Raw genomic sequence first — 15,227 nt, forward strand, 5'->3', positions numbered from 1 at the left:
CGTCTTGCGGGGCAGCAGAGGGGAAGACGGCATCCGCGCATGCGCGGCTGACGTCATTAGGCGCCGCCGGCTGCGTCATTCTCGGCGGCCGAGTTCTCCGCAACGCCGCTCCTAGCCCCCTTGGGGGGGGTGTAGAAGGGACTTTAGTTGCCGGATTAGTTGCCTTAATACCCTGTATTCTTTCTAACCGGCTGCTTGACTATATTTCATGGCAATAGGCACTTGGCAAAGCATGATGGATATATATTAGCTTTATTTCAGTCAAGAAGTTCTGCATGTAATAGCAGAAGGTCAGTCCATGTAAACAAGTGCACAGCTGCACATTGTTGCTGACAGCAGACAATTGTTATTGCTCGTAGACTACGAATTCAAGGCCTGTTGTTTAACGCTGCCCGCTTTTCTGTCTCTGGGCTTATCAAAGGAATGCCTCGTTTGTGGGGAACAATTAGAAGGACTGTGGTCACTCTAACTCCCTCCACGAACTTCGTGTTAAATAAAGGACCTTTGGCGAAAACACGAAGTGCTGGTATTTCTTTGCTCAACAGGGGGAGAATAGGGGGCGAGGAGCGGCCTCCGACGCCGTCGTGAAACACTCTGGGTTTCATGACGGCGTCGGACGTTCCGGAGAATTCCGCCCAAGGAGTGAGAGTGGGAGCTGGGATAAGGAGTGAGAGTGGGAGCTGGGATAAGGAGTGAGAGTGGGAGCTGGGATAAGGAGTGAGAGTGGGAGCTGGGATAAGGAGTGAGAGTGGGAGCTGGGCTAAAGAGAGAGAGTGGGAACTGGGTAAAGGAGAGTGGGAGCTGAGATAAGGAGTGAGTGGGAGCTGGGATCAGGAGAGAGAGTGGGAACTGGGATAAGTAGAGAGAGTGGGAGCTGGGATAAGGAGAGTGGGAACTGGGATAAGGAGTGAGAGTGGGAGCTGTGATAAGGAGTGAGAGTGAGAGCTGGGATAAGGAGAGAGAGTGGGAGCTGGGATAAGGAGTGAGAGTGGGAGCTGGGATAAGGAGTGAGAGTGGGAGCTGGGATAAGGAGTGAGAGTGGGAGCTGGGATAAGGAGTGAGAGTGAGAGCTGGGATAAGGAGTGAGAGTCGGAGCTGGGATAAGGAGTGAGATTGGGAGCTGGGCTAAAGAGAGAGAGTGAGAGCTGGGATAAGGAGAGAGAGTGGGAGCTGGGATCAGGAGAGAGAGTGGGAACTGGGATAAGGAGTGAGAGTGGGAGCTGGGATAAGGAGTGAGAGTGAGAGATGAGATAAGGAGTGAGATTGGGAGCTGGGCTAAAGAGAAAAAGTGAGAGCTGGGATAAGGAGAGAGAGTGGGAGCTGGGATAAGGAGTGAGAGTGAGAGCTGGGATAAGGAGTGAGATTGGGAGCTGGGCTAAAGAGAGAGAGTGAGAGCTGGGATAAGGAGTGAGAGTGGGAGCTGGGATCAGGAGAGAGAGAGTGGGAGCTGAGATAAGGAGTGAGTAGGAGCTGGGATAAGGAGAGAGAGTGGGATCTGGGATAAGGAGTGAGAGTGGGAGCTGGGCTAAAGAGAGAGAGTGAGAGCTGGGATAAGGAGAGAGAGTGGGAGCTGAGATAAGGAGTGAGTGGGAGCTGGGATAAGGAGAGAGAGTGGGAGCTGGGATCAGGAGAGAGAGTGGGAGCTGAGATAAGGAGTGAGTGGGAGCTGGGATAAAGAGAGAAAGTGAGAGCTGGGATAAGGAGTGAGAGTGGGAACTTGGATAAGGAGTGGGAACTGGGATAAGGAGAGAGAGTGGGAGCTGCGTTAAAGAGAGAGAGTGGGAGCTGGGATAAGGAGAGAGAGTGAGAGCTGGGTTAAGGAGTGAGAGTGGGAACTTGGAAAAGGAGTGGGAACTGGGATAAGGAGAGAGAGTGGGAGCTGTGACAAGGAGTGAGAGTGGGAACCGGGATAAGGAGTGAGTGGGAGCTGAGATAAGGAGAGAGAGTGGGATCTGGGATAAGGAGTGAGAATGGGAGCTGGGCTAAAGAGAGAGAGAGAGCTGGGATAAGGAGAGAGAGTGGGGACTTGGATAAGGAGTGGGAACTGGGATAAGGAGAGAGAGTGGGAGCTGTGATAAGGAGTGAGAGTGGGACCTTGGATAAGGAGTGGGAACTGGGATAAGGAAAGAGAGTGGGAGCTGTGATAAGGAGTGAGAGTGGGAACTGGGATAAGGAGTTGGAACTGGGATAAGGAGAGAGAGAGTGGGAGCTGTGATAAGGAGTGAGAGTGGGAGCTGGGATCAGGAGAGAGAGTGGGATCTGGGATAAGGAGAGAGAGTGGGAACTGGATAAAGAGAGTGGGAGCTGTGATAAGGAGTTAGAGTGGGAACTGGGATAAGGAGTGGGAACTGGGATAAGGAGTGAGTGGGAGCTGTGATAAGGAGTGAGAGTGGGAATGGGATAAGGAGAGAGAGTGGGATCTGGGATAGAGAGAGTGGGAGCTGGGATAAGGAGTGAGAGTGGGAGCTGGGATAAAGAGAGAGAGAGGGAACTGGGATACGGAGTGAGAGTGGGAACTGGGATAAGGAGTGGGAACTGGATAAGGAGAGAGAGTGGGAGCTGTGATAAGGAGTGAGAGTGGGAACTGGGATAAGGAGTGGGAACTGGGATAAAGAGTGAGAGTGGGAGCTCGGATAAGGAGTGAGAGTGGGAGCTGGGATAAGGAGTGAGAGTGGGAACTGGGATAAGGATTGGGAACTGGGATATGGAGAGAGAGTGGGAGCTGTGATAAGGAGTGAGAGTGGGAGCTGGGATAAAGAGAGAGAGTGGGAACTCGGATAAGGGGAGAGAGTGGGAACTGGATAAAGAGTGAGAGTGGGAGCTGGGATAAGGAGAGAGAGAGTGGGAGCTGGATAAAGAGAGAGAGTGGGAGCTGTGATAAGGAGTGAGAGTGGGAACTGGGATATGGAGTGGGAACTGGGATAAGGAGTGAGTGGGAACTGTGATAAGGAGTGAGAGTGGGAACTGGGATAAGGAGAGAGAGTGGGAACTGGATAAAGAGTGAAAGTGGGAGCTGGGATAAGGAGAGAGAGTGAGAACTGAATAAAGAGAGAGAGTGGGAGCTGTGATAAGGAGTGAGAGTGGGAACTGGGATAAGGAGTGGGAACTGGGATAAGGAGTGAGTGGGAGCTGTGATAAGGAGTGAGAGTGGGAACTGGGATAAAGAGAGAGAGTGGGAACTGGGATAAGGAGAGAGAGTGGGATCTGGGATAAAGAGAGAGAGTGGGAGCTGGATCAAGAGTGAGAGTGGGAACTGGGATAAGGAGAGAGAGTGGGATCTGGGATAAAGAGAGAGAGTGGGAGCTGGATCAAGAGTGAGAGTGGGAACTGGGATAAGGAGAGAGAGTGGGAGCCGGATAAAGGGAGAGAGTGGGAGCTGGGATAAGGAGTGAGAGTGGGAGCTGGGATAAGGAGAGAGTGGGATCTGGGATAAGGAGAGAGAGTGTGAACTGGATAAAGAGAGAGAGTGGGTGCTGTGATAAGGAGTGAGAGTGTTAACTGGGATAAGGAGTGGGAACTGGGATAAGGAGTGAGTGGGAGCTGTGATAAGGAGTGAGAGTGGGAACTGGGATAAGGAGAGAGATTGGGATCTGGGATAAAGAGAGAGAGTGGGAGCTGGATCAAGAGTGAGAGTGGGAACTGGGATAAGGAGAGAGAATGGGAGCTGGATAAAGGGAGAGAGTGGGAGCTGTGATAAGGAGTGAGAGTGAAAACTGGGATAAGGAGTGGGAACTGGGATAAGGAGAGAGAATGGGAGCTGGGATAAGGAGTGAGAGTGGGAGCTGGGATAAGGAGTGAGAGTGGGAGCTGGGATAAGGAGAGAGAGTGGGATCTGGGATAAGGAGAGAGAGAGTGGGAGCTGTGATAAGGAGAGAGAGTGGGAGCTGGGATCAGGAGAGAGAGTGGGAGCTGGGATAAGGAGTGAGAGTGAGAGCTGGGATAAAGAGTGAGAGTGAGAGCTGGGATAAGGAGTGAGAGGGGGAGCTGGGATAAGGAGTGAGAGTGGGAGCTGGGATAAGGAGTGAGAGTGGGAGCTGGGATAAGGAGTGAGTGGGAACTGGGATAAGGAGTGAGAGTGGGAGCTGGGATAAGGAGGGGGAGTGGGAATTGGGATAAGGAGAGAGAGTGGGAGCTGGGATAAAGAGTGAGAGTGGGAGCTGAGATATGGAGTGAGTGGGAGTTGGGATAAGGAGAGAGAGTGGGAGCTGGGATAAAGAGTGAGAGTGGGAGCTGAGATATGGAGTGAGTGGGTGTTGGGATAAGGAGTGAGAGTGGGAGCTGGGGTAAAGAGTGAGAGTGGGAGCTGAGATATGGAGTGAGTGGGTGTTGGGATAAGGAGTGAGAGTGGGAGCTGGGATAAAGAGTGAGAGTGGGAGCTGAGATATGGAGTGAGTGGGAGTTGGGATAAGGAGAGAGAGTGGGAGCTGGGATAAAGAGTGAGAGTGGGAGCTGAGATATGGAGTGAGAGGGAGTTGGGATAAGGAGTGAGTGGGAACTGGGATAAGGAGTGAGAGTGGGAACTGGGATAAGGAGTGAGAGTGGGAGCTGAGATATGGAGTGAGTGGGAGTTGGGATAAGGAGAGAGAGTGGGAGCTGGGATAAAGAGTGAGTGTGGGAGCTGAGATATGGAGTGAGTGGGAGTTGGGATAAGGAGTGAGAATGGGAGCTGGGATAAAGAGAGAGAGTGGGAACTGAGATATGGAGTGAGTGGGAGTTGGGATAAGGAGTGAGTAGGAACTGGGATAAGGAGTGAGAGTGGGAGCTGAGATATGGAGTGAGTGGGAGTTGGGATAAGGAGAGAGAGTGGGAGCTGGGATAAAGAGTGAGAGTGGGAGTTGAGATATGGAGTGAGAGGGAGTTGGGATAAGGAGTGAGTGGGAACTGGGATAAGGAGTGAGAGTGGGAACTGGGATAAGGAGTGAGAGTGGGAGCTGAGATATGGAGTGAGTGGGAGTTGGGATAAGGAGAGAGAGTGGGAGCTGGGATAAAGAGTGAGAGTGGGAGCTGAGATATGGAGTGAGTGGGAGTTGGGATAAGGAGTGAGAATGCGAGTTGGAATAAGGGGCAGGATTCTCTGGTCACCGACGCCAAAATCGCCTTCGGCGATTGGGGGGACTACCTGTTTCCGACCAATTTGGGGCAGCGCCGCTTTCGCGTTGCTCCGCCCCCTCCTGTGGCCCACCCCCGATACTCTGACCCTGACCGGCCAAGTTCCCGATGGCGTAGGCCCATCATGGTCTCACCCGTCGGGAACTCGGCATGGCGACTGGGGACTCAGTCCAGCGCTGCCACAGTCAGGGGAGGGCCGATCTGCGGGCAGAGGGGACCCTGTCAGGGGCTGGGGGCACTGTTGGGGGGTGGTCCAGGGCTTGCGAGCCGGCCAAAGGGGCGGCACTATTTAGCAGGCCGGGTCCGTGCGCAGCCGGTGCCATGCCGTGCGCATGAGTGGCCGCGGACCCACCAATTCTCCTGGCTATATCGGCAGCTAGAGCCGGGTATGCTGCTGCCCCCCAGCCAAACGGAGGATCGGTGGCCATGTTGCACCGAATGTTCAGGCGTGAAACGCCATCGCTCCCACGCCAGCATGGGGCCATCGCCTCAAAATCAGAGAATCCAGCCCAAGAAGTGAGAGTGGGAGCTGGAATAAAGAGCGAAAATGGGAGTTGGGGTAAAGAGGGAGAGTGGGAGTTGGAATAAGGAGGGAGAATGGCAGCTGGGATAAGGAGGGAGAGTGGAGCTGGGATAAGGAGTGAGAATGGGAATTGGGGTAAGGAGGGAGAGTGGGTGCTGGTATGAAGCAGGGAGAGTGGGAGTTGGGATAAGGGAGGGAGAGTGGGAGCTGGGAAAAGGGAGGGAGAGTGGGAGTTGGAATAAGGAGGGAGAATGGGAGCTGGGATAAGGAGTGAGAATGGGAATTGGGGTAGGGAGGGAGAGTGGGAGCTGGTATGAAACAGGGAGAGTGGGAGTTGGGATAAGGGAGGGAGAGTGGGAGTTGGGATAAGGGAGGGAGAGTGGGAGTTGGAATAAGGAGGGAGAATGGGAGCTGGGATAAGGAGGGAGAGTGGAGCTGGGATAAGGAGTGAGAATGGGAATTGGGGTAAGGAGGGAGAGTGGGTGCTGGTATGAAGCAGGGAGAGTGGGAGCTGGGATAAAGAGTGAGATACTGTTATGGGGCTATAGCTGCTGTACATGCTACATGTTCCAAATAACCCTGCTCATTGGGTGCCTCACGGTAGCATGGTGGTTAGCATCAATGCTTCACAGCTCCAGGGTCCCAGGTTCGATTCCCGGCTGGGTCACTGTCTGTGTGGAGTCTGCACGTCCTCCCTGTGTGTGCGTGGGTTTCCTCCGGGTGCTCCGGTTTCCTCCCACAGTCCAAAGATGTGCGGGTTAGGTGGATTGGCCGTTCTAAATTGCCCGTAGTGTAAGGTTAATGGGGGGATTGTTGGGATACGGGTTACGTGGGTTTAAGTAGGGTTATCATTGCTCGGCACAGCATCGAGGGCCGAAGGGCCTGTTCTGTGCTGTACTGTTCTATGATCTATTGTAGTTGGGATGTTCAGGGCTTACAGAACACAATGCCAGCAGCTATTAAATTAGTGCAAGACTAGTCAATAATCTAGTTAGAAGGAGGCAGCCTGGCAGTGGCCTAACTGAGGTTGAAAGCACATGGCTGTAGTCTGACAGATCCAATCTTCTTTGTGAATATGCTGTCATGTCAGGCGGTGGGTGGAGTGGGGGTGGGTGGGTGGGTGTATGTGTGTGATGATCCTCCAGGATGTGCTTCAGCTGTGAGGGTAGACCTGGGGTTGGAGTGTATGTAATGAGGGCAGCATAAGCACTGCACAATGGCTTCCTAACTTGGCGATGAAGGGTAATCATTGCAGTGTAAAGTGCAACCATGTCTCTAATCTGTTCCCCCACAGAAACAAGAAGGAGTGCAGAATGAAGGCTGCAGGCGACCTTCCTTCTTGATGGCTTGGACGGGACTGAGGAAGGGAAGAAGGGCCCATTGCCATCTTGCACGGCTCAGGGAAGAGCCTCACCCTGTGGAACATGGTCCATCAGGGCCCCATGAAGACCCAGATGCTTTGGAGGGGGGATGGATACCATGGACACATTTAGCGTGACCCAGGATGTATGGAAGACGCCTCTCACACTTGGAGATGTGTGAGATATCATGCCGCAGGTGTCTTGCCTTGTCTAGGATTATGGTTGGTCATATTTGCCACCTTTTTCAGGAGGATATGCTGGCACAGACTGGCTGTCCTTCCAATGTCAGTGGCTCAAAAGGTGACTGCCATACGTCTTTGCAAGCGGCTCATTCCAGGGCTCAAATTGAGACCCCTGCAGGATATAGGAGTGTGGGGGTTTAAGTGGTGAGTTCGGAATTAGTTAATAGTTAACCAGTCCTATTTGCTGCATAGTGCATTGTAGTTCTTGTTATAAATAAACAGTAATTGTGTTTAAACTTACAAACCAGGTGACTGTAATTATTGGGTACACGGTGGTTAGCATTACTGCATCACAGTGCCAGTATCCCGGGTTCAATTCCAGTCTTGGGTGACTATCTGTGTGGAGTTGATACGTTCTCCCCTTGTTTGCGTGGGTTTCCTCCAGGTACTCTGGTTTCTTCCCACAGTCCAAAGATGTACTGGTTAGGTAGGTTAGCTGTGCTAAATTGCCCCCTAGTGTCTAAAGAAATGGGTTGGATTAGTGGGATAAGGTGGGTGTGTGGGCTTGGGTAGGGTGCTCTTTCAGACGGTCCGTGCAGGCACGATGGGCCTAATGGCCTCCTTCTATACTGTAGAGATTCTATGATTCTAAGGGCCAAAGACTTTGGGTATTTGTATAAAAATTATTGGTTCATTCACTTGTGTTGTGACACCAGGACAAATGAGGCTGGAATTGACCGTACACTTGCCCCAGGATGTAGTAATATCTGAACTGATCACGCGGTGCTCTCCAGTACTTTCCACAGAGGGTGGCCCACATTGCCGTGGTCTGTTGTGTCCTACACAACTTGGCATTGCAAAGAGGGAATGCGTTGCCACATGGAGAGATGTTGGAGTTACAAGTCTTCTCAGATGAGGAAGACGTAGTAAAGTTACGACATCGAAGAGGGCGAGGATGATGACACGCCACAGGAACAACTCATTGTATGGACAAGATGTGACAGACATGCCCGTGATACCATTATAGCAACAGGGTTCCAAGGTGATTAAGGCTAAGACTAGTTTGTTCGAGTGCATTTCATCTGTCCCTTTAACATAGGAAAGACATAGATCTTCTTGGTAATCCTCAGGATCTCAATGAAAGACATCAATCTTGGAATGAGTAGTCATAATCGTGCTTAAAAATGGTCTCATCCTTGGAAGGCAAAGCAGCCTAGGGAACATGGCCATTGTAATATAGGATGGTAACACCACCAGTACTCACTCTACAGCAAGAAGACATGCTGCTTTCCATTAAAGCATTTTGCCAATATTTCACTGACCCTGGCAGCTTTCAAGAGGCAGGAATGTCACTGCAAACATCAATGTATTCATGTCAGTCTGCCTGGAGCATGGCAAAGGTGCCTCAAGGAGGAAAATCAACAACCACTGATTCTCGCGGCGGCAAGTGGACGGCACATTGGTTAGCACTGCTGTTTCACAGCACCAGAGTCTCGGCTTCAATTCTGGCCTCGGGTGACTGTGCGGAGTTTGTACGTTCTCGCCATGTCTGCATGGGTTTCCTCCGGGTGCTCTGGTTCCCTCCCACAGTCCAAAGATGTGGCGGGTTAGGTAGATTGCCCATGATAAACTGCCCCTTTGTGTCCAGGGATTGCAGGTTAGGTTATGGGGTTGTGGGGAAAGAACGGTGTGGATGGGAAAGTGCATATGGGTAGAGTGCTCATTTGAAGGGTTGGTGCAGACTCAATGGGCCAAATGGCACTGTAGGGATTCTATGATTCTACGATTCTCTCTTGACCATCTGAGTATGGATCTAATCTGTACAGTTTCATCTTGTCAAAAGCCATTTCTCATACATGATTAATGGTCAGGCCTCATCCTGGTACTGAGCTCCCAGGGTGACGTTGCTCCATAGGATGCTGCGATCTGTCAATCTAGAGCATGGAAGTGAACCTGCGAGTCAGGTTAATATTGTGTGCACATAGAGTGGATCGGCAGGACCATCACTGACAAAAACTCAATCGCTGCATTCATTGGAAGTCTTCCAAGCCTATCATTGCCTTGGCATCTGGGAGAGCTGTGGCCCAGTCAGTCTTTATATAGCTTGTAAGGATAGCTTAGAACCCTCGGAAATACTAAGGACCACTCAGGAAACCCTGGAGCAGGAGCTTCACTCTCTTCTCTCCATATTTTCATTTTACCAGAGCACAATGCATATGAGGAAACCTAATACACTGATGGCAATGTCATGTGCAAAGATCAGTGTCAAGCTATGCCAGCCAAACCTTCAGATGCTAATTTGTATCATCGCATGTGATTGGCCAGTACCATGAAGCCAGGCACATACCTATAACATCGTCTACCCATTGCTGTCTAGCAGACATTTCAAGAGTCACCAAATGGAAGCAACTCTCATTGCTCTGGATCGTGCTTGTGGAGAATGGGAACTAATAAAGGAGTGGGGTTCAGCCATAAAGGGGGTAATGAATTAATGCAACAGGCAGCCAAGAAACTGTAACCCTAACCTGACTGTCATTACATGGAGGCCATTGAAAAATGCACTTGGATGGAACAGCGATAACATACACTAAGACCAGACTTCAGTGCTGCTGCATCAGGATTATAAATGAACTTCCAAGATCTCTACTCATGAAGTCACATTATATGATCCTCTGGCTGACATATGCATTGTCCAACCATCATCTTCATAATAATAATAATAATAATTGCTAATTGTCACAAGTAGGCTGTAATTAAGTTACTGTGAAAAGCCCCTAGTGGCCACATTCTGGCGCCTGTTCAGGGAGGCCGGTACGGGAATTGAACCCGCGCTGCTGCCTTGTTCTGCATTACAAGCCAGCTGTTTAGCCCACTGTGCTAAACTAGCCTGTTCTTCTTATTATTATGACTTTTGCGAGTATTTTCGCGTCCACATTCTGTCGGGTATTTGTCTTTTTTGGGTATCAGTGAAATTGTGGCCTGCCCTAATGCCAGCAAGTCTGCAAACATGTCCCCTAGATGTGGGGCCAGGACCAGCGTAAATTTTTTATAGAAGTCCGCTGGGAACCTGTCTAGTCCCGGCACCGTCCCCGGCTACATGGAGCTGATGTTCTCCATGATTTCTCCCAGATCTATTGGTGCTTCCATCTCCCTCCATCTGTCCTCCCCCACAACTGGTATTTCCAGTCCATCGAGGAACTGTTCCATCGCCGCTTCCCCATCGGGGGGCTCGGAGGTGCACAGCCCTCGGTAGAAGGTCTCGAATGCTCGGTTGACCTTTTGTTCCGCTACCTATCTGCCTCTGCCATCCTTTACCTGTGCTATTTCCCTCATGGCTGCCTTATTTCTAAGCTGGTGAGCCAGTAGGAAGCCAGCCTTTTCCCTGTGTTTTCCGCCGTGTCCCCATCGGGAGGCTCGGAGGTGTACAGCCCTTGGTAGAAGGTCATATAGAACTGGCTTTGTTCATCTTGCTTATAGAATGGAGCACATACAGTGCAGGAGGCCATTCGGCCCATCAGGTCAGCACCGACCCACTTAAGCCCTCACTTCCACCCTAACCCCGTAACATTAAGGCAACTGGCTGAGCTGAGATTGAGGGAGACAACCGTGTGGGACATGATGGGAGATACTTGAGGTGGTGGGGGGAACATTTGTTACCCTTGGATGGCCTGTGTCCAATGTTCAGCGTCTGGCATCAGCCTACAAAGACATGTTGGAGCTGCAAAGGCAGGGAGGGCAACAGCAGGCAGCTTTGTCAGAGGCCATTAGCAGATTAGAATTAAGGATGGAGGAGTCCATCCATGTTCTGATATCGTTGCTCCAACATATAATCTCATCAAAGTCTCCATTGGAAGGATGGTGATCGCCTTGGAGACTTAGGGCCAGCAGTTTCTGCTGGATATGAACTTTGACCTGTATGCCATTACTATAGTATTACAATCCCAGACCAGACCTCAACAGTGGCTAGGATACAGGACAGAAACCCCATTGGATTATAAACATTTGGCAATTAAAGGGTTAAAAACCTGGTGTTAGAGTGTGTAAGACTGCAGTAGTCATGTTTTTAAAAAGAATCTAGTTTTGCAGGACCAGAATTCTTTTAGGCGTCAGAGGTGAAATTGACCAAAGTTAAAACAGCCTGCGCTAATGCAATGTTGTTTTACTGGGGGGAGTCCCTGGGGAGTTAATGTGTTTTCAACCTGGGGAGTTAATTTGTTTTCAGCTTGGAGAGATTATGTCATTGCTGGATGGAGCTAAGGTACTCAGACATTTTGAGAAAGGTTTTTGAGTTGAGTTCTGATCTTATTAATCCTTTAGACGGCAAGTAAGGTATTTTGCTCCCAGTAGGATCGTTTAAAAAAAGAGTAATAGTATTTAAAGCAGTGCAGACTTGTCGTAGGACAAGGGAGAAGCTGAAACAAACCAGTTGAAACAGATTTTTGAAGACATCAAGCCAGAGTCTGCAGGGGTTCTAACAGGAGTCAAATCAGTTCTGGTAAGCAAGTATTAATCTGTTCCATTGGGATGCGAGATGGATTGATAGGTGTATGTTTTCCTTTATTGTTGCTTACTTGGGAATATAAATAGTAATTAAGGGTGTGGTATTTACTGTAGTTAGTACTATTGTTTAAGGAGTAATTGTAAGCTATTTTCGGGTGTGAGGTTAAAGAGTTTAATATTTTGTATTCCTAATAAAGTTTTGCTTTAAAATACCAAATCCCTATTTCTTCATGCAATCACTCCTGGAGTGAAGTATTATTTCCGCACAATCTTACAAAATAAACTAAAATATTGGGGTTTTAGTCCAGTATCCTAGCCACTATTGGCGCCTCGTCTGGAATCATAATACTATTGTGATGGTGTACAAGTCTGAGTGTATAGCTGGCAGAAACTGCTGGATCTAGTCTCCAAGGTGGTCACCACCCTTCCAATGGAGACATTATGAGCTTGCATGTTAGCCACAGTATCAGAACATGGATGGACTTTTCCATCCTCCATTCTAATCTGCTGATGGCCTCTAACAACCCTACCTGCTGTTCCCCTCCCTGCCTTTGCAGCTCCAACATTTCTCTGAAAGCTGATGCCAGAGGCTCGACATTGGACACAGAGTCAGCAGGGACCTGGTCTCCAGCAGTCCTCAGTGTTAGAGAGCTTGGCTGCCACTGCCTACATCTACTGTGGACCTGAATCTGCCCTGTGCTCACAAGATAATGAATCTGAGCTCTAGAACCAGGTCCCACCATTGTATTGCATCTGTGCTGGTGTGCAGGTGAACACGATGGCTAGTCTCCCTTGGATGATTCCACAGGATCCGCATTCGATGATGCGCTGGCTGGTGCTCTGCTTCCACTTTTTCATACTGGTGGCTGGAATAGAGAAGAGATAGTTATTGGTCGACAGTCACCTACATTATAGGTCCTTCACAGTCATTGTCCGTGTGGGGACGATGTCTATTGTATGGACCTTCACTGGCTTATTGGAGGACACTGATCTTGTTTTCCATGCAGAAACAGTCTGTGTCCTCTCCGGTAAGGTCTGCTGCCTGTTCCTCATGGGAGCTGAGTGGCTTAAACCCTGGAATCCCCACACCGGTCTGAGATCTCACCCTTTGACTGTGAGAGGTCTTGTCCTCCATAAAGTCCATCAGCACAAAGGATGAAAGAGAAGGTCAGAGCATGCATGCCTCCTGTGTATGCTGAGTCCACACCAGTAAGGGCTGAAGGCACCATTTGTGCAGAATGTTACATTAGATGGTGATGTTAAAGTGTCCGTCAGTCAATTAGTTCTGATATTCCTTGTATGTGAGATCTCTGTGGATCATAACCCTTGGACACCCTGGTGACCTAATGAGAGTGAGTTTGGAGTGAGGAGATGGTTGACTTATCCCGGTGGAATGGGTGAGATTATTTATCCTCTTCTTGCACTGTAGGGCAATCTGCTTCTGAGGTCCACTGATGCTGATTTCCCTGACAACCTCCTCCCAGGCCATCGTAGTGAGGTTGATGGACCCCCGACTCCCATATTCCCCGAGATAGAGAACTGGCCCTGGGCTTCCGGGAGGAGTCTCTCCAGGGTTTTGTCACTGAACCTGGGGGTAGAGGGCTTGTTTCCTCCTGGGGCTATTTTTGGCTTCACCACAACAAATCCTGGGCTGCTGAGAGTGAATGTGTGTGTGTGGGCGCTAATTAAATATGGCACCCATATCTTGGACCCCATGAGGTAACAGCGGGCCGGACAATTCCCAGCCCGCCTAGCCACGCGATTCGACGAGCTCCTCACTATTACATAATTAATGAGTTAATAAGAGGACAATCTGGTGTGAGAACCCAACCCACCACCCAGCAGGAGTCATGCCAACTTTCCTGTCACCACCGGACTTAGTCTCCACAATGGAAAATTCTGCCCACAGTCTCCATGGGATGGAAGGTAGCAAATGTTGCGCAGCTAGAGTGGAAAAGCCAGGATGCCTGCCTTGGAGGAGAAGGTTGACAGAAAATTTTATGGAGGTATTCCAAATTATGAGGGGTCTGGACAGAATGGGTAGGGTGAAACTGTCCCCATTGCTGGAAGGGTCAAGAGTCAGAGGGCATAGATTTAAGGTTAAAGAAGCAATGGCGACATGAGGAAAAACATTTCACCCAACAAGTGGTGAAGATCTGGAATGCACTGACTGAGAGTGTGGTGGACACATGTTCAATTGGGGCATTCAAAAGGAATTGGATCATCATCTGAAAAAGAAAAATGTGCAGAGTATATTGGGAAAAAATCAGGGAAGTTGCATTCGATGAATTGTTCCTGAAGAGGGCCAGAAAGGGGGCCAGCATAGACACAACAGGGCAAATAGCCTCCTTCTGTGCTGTAACCATTGTATAATTCTTTGTACTCCAACTGTTCAAGAAAGAAGGGGAGAGAAAACAGGGAACTATAGGCTAGTTAGCCTGATGTCAGTTGTCGGGAAATGCTAGAATCTATTATTAATGATGTGGTAATAAAGTGCCTGGAAAATCACTATGATTAGGCAGAGTTAGCACAGTTTTCTGAAAGGAAAATCCTGTTTGACAATTCTAACAGAGGGCACCAATCAGTGACCCCATTGCATCTGGCACGAATCCAGGCACAATGGGCGAATCGCGCGTGAGCCCAAAATCAGGCTCCGCGCTGGGCCAATCGCGAGTCTCCTGCCCGATTCGCTCCACCCGCCGGGATCTGGATCTCACCCGGATTCACCCGGTGCCCGGGATTCACCAACTGCACCTGGGAGGCCTTGCTAGGGTACTGTTTAATACTGGTCCAAACAAACCTGGACCAGGCGTAACGGCACCTCGGGGTGTCTCTCAGGCCATTAAAGACCCCCAGCTGGTTGGGAACAGGGCAGGGTGGCACCCTGGCATTCCCCTGTCACAGGGGATCTTGTCACTGCCATGGTGCCAGTGGCACTGCCAGGGTATATAGGGCTAGGACCCGGGGGTGTCTTACCAAGTAGAGGGGGGAGTAAGAGGGGTTGCTGGGGTCATCCCCAAGGTTGGGGGGGGTGGGGGGGGTGAGGACAGTCACAAAAATGGGGGGGAACGCCTGAGAGGGCGGGAGTGGAAGATTGGGGCAGCTGGACAAAATGGCGACCCCCCCATCAGCGAGGAACCTTTCTGCTGGTGAGCTTCAGCTCAGAAAAGCAACATTGAATAGTGGGGTTATTCGGGGCACTGCAGGCACCGAGAAACACCCCGTTAAACACACCGTTCAGCGGACTTTAACTCAAGTCCGCTGTATCATGGCCAGAGTTTTTTGAGGGTGCAACCAGCACGGGGCGGGTTTAGCACAGGGCTAAATCGTTGGCTTTGAAAGCAGACCAAGGCAGGCCAGCAGGTTCAATTCCCGTACCAGCCACCCCGAACAGGCGCCGGAATGTGGTGACTAGGGGCTTTTCACAGTAACTTCATTTAAAGCCTACTTGTGACAATAAGCGATTTTCATTTCATTTTCATTTCACTGGGAACCAGTGGGTGTAATACATTAGTTTTTCAAAAACATATACGATAAAGTGCCAGGTGAGAG

At 50.2% G+C, this 15,227-nt stretch overlaps 1 long non-coding RNA gene across 2 annotated transcripts in view; it reads right to left on the minus strand.

Moving 5' to 3' along the window:
- The window catches only part of LOC119971681, a 36,684-nt gene that overhangs the window by 18,013 nt on the left and 3,444 nt on the right, over positions 1-15,227 (minus strand). The window contains exon 2 of one of the 2 annotated variants that reach the window (XR_005461893.1): positions 12,416-12,541. This is a non-coding gene — a long non-coding RNA (uncharacterized LOC119971681). Of the gene's footprint in view, positions 1-12,415; positions 14,682-15,227 lie in introns of those variants that run through there. The other variant, XR_005461892.1, reaches the window with a different exon arrangement.

Source organism: Scyliorhinus canicula, chromosome 9 (assembly GCF_902713615.1).
Source record: "Scyliorhinus canicula chromosome 9, sScyCan1.1, whole genome shotgun sequence".
NCBI classification, from domain to species: domain Eukaryota; kingdom Metazoa; phylum Chordata; class Chondrichthyes; order Carcharhiniformes; family Scyliorhinidae; genus Scyliorhinus; species Scyliorhinus canicula.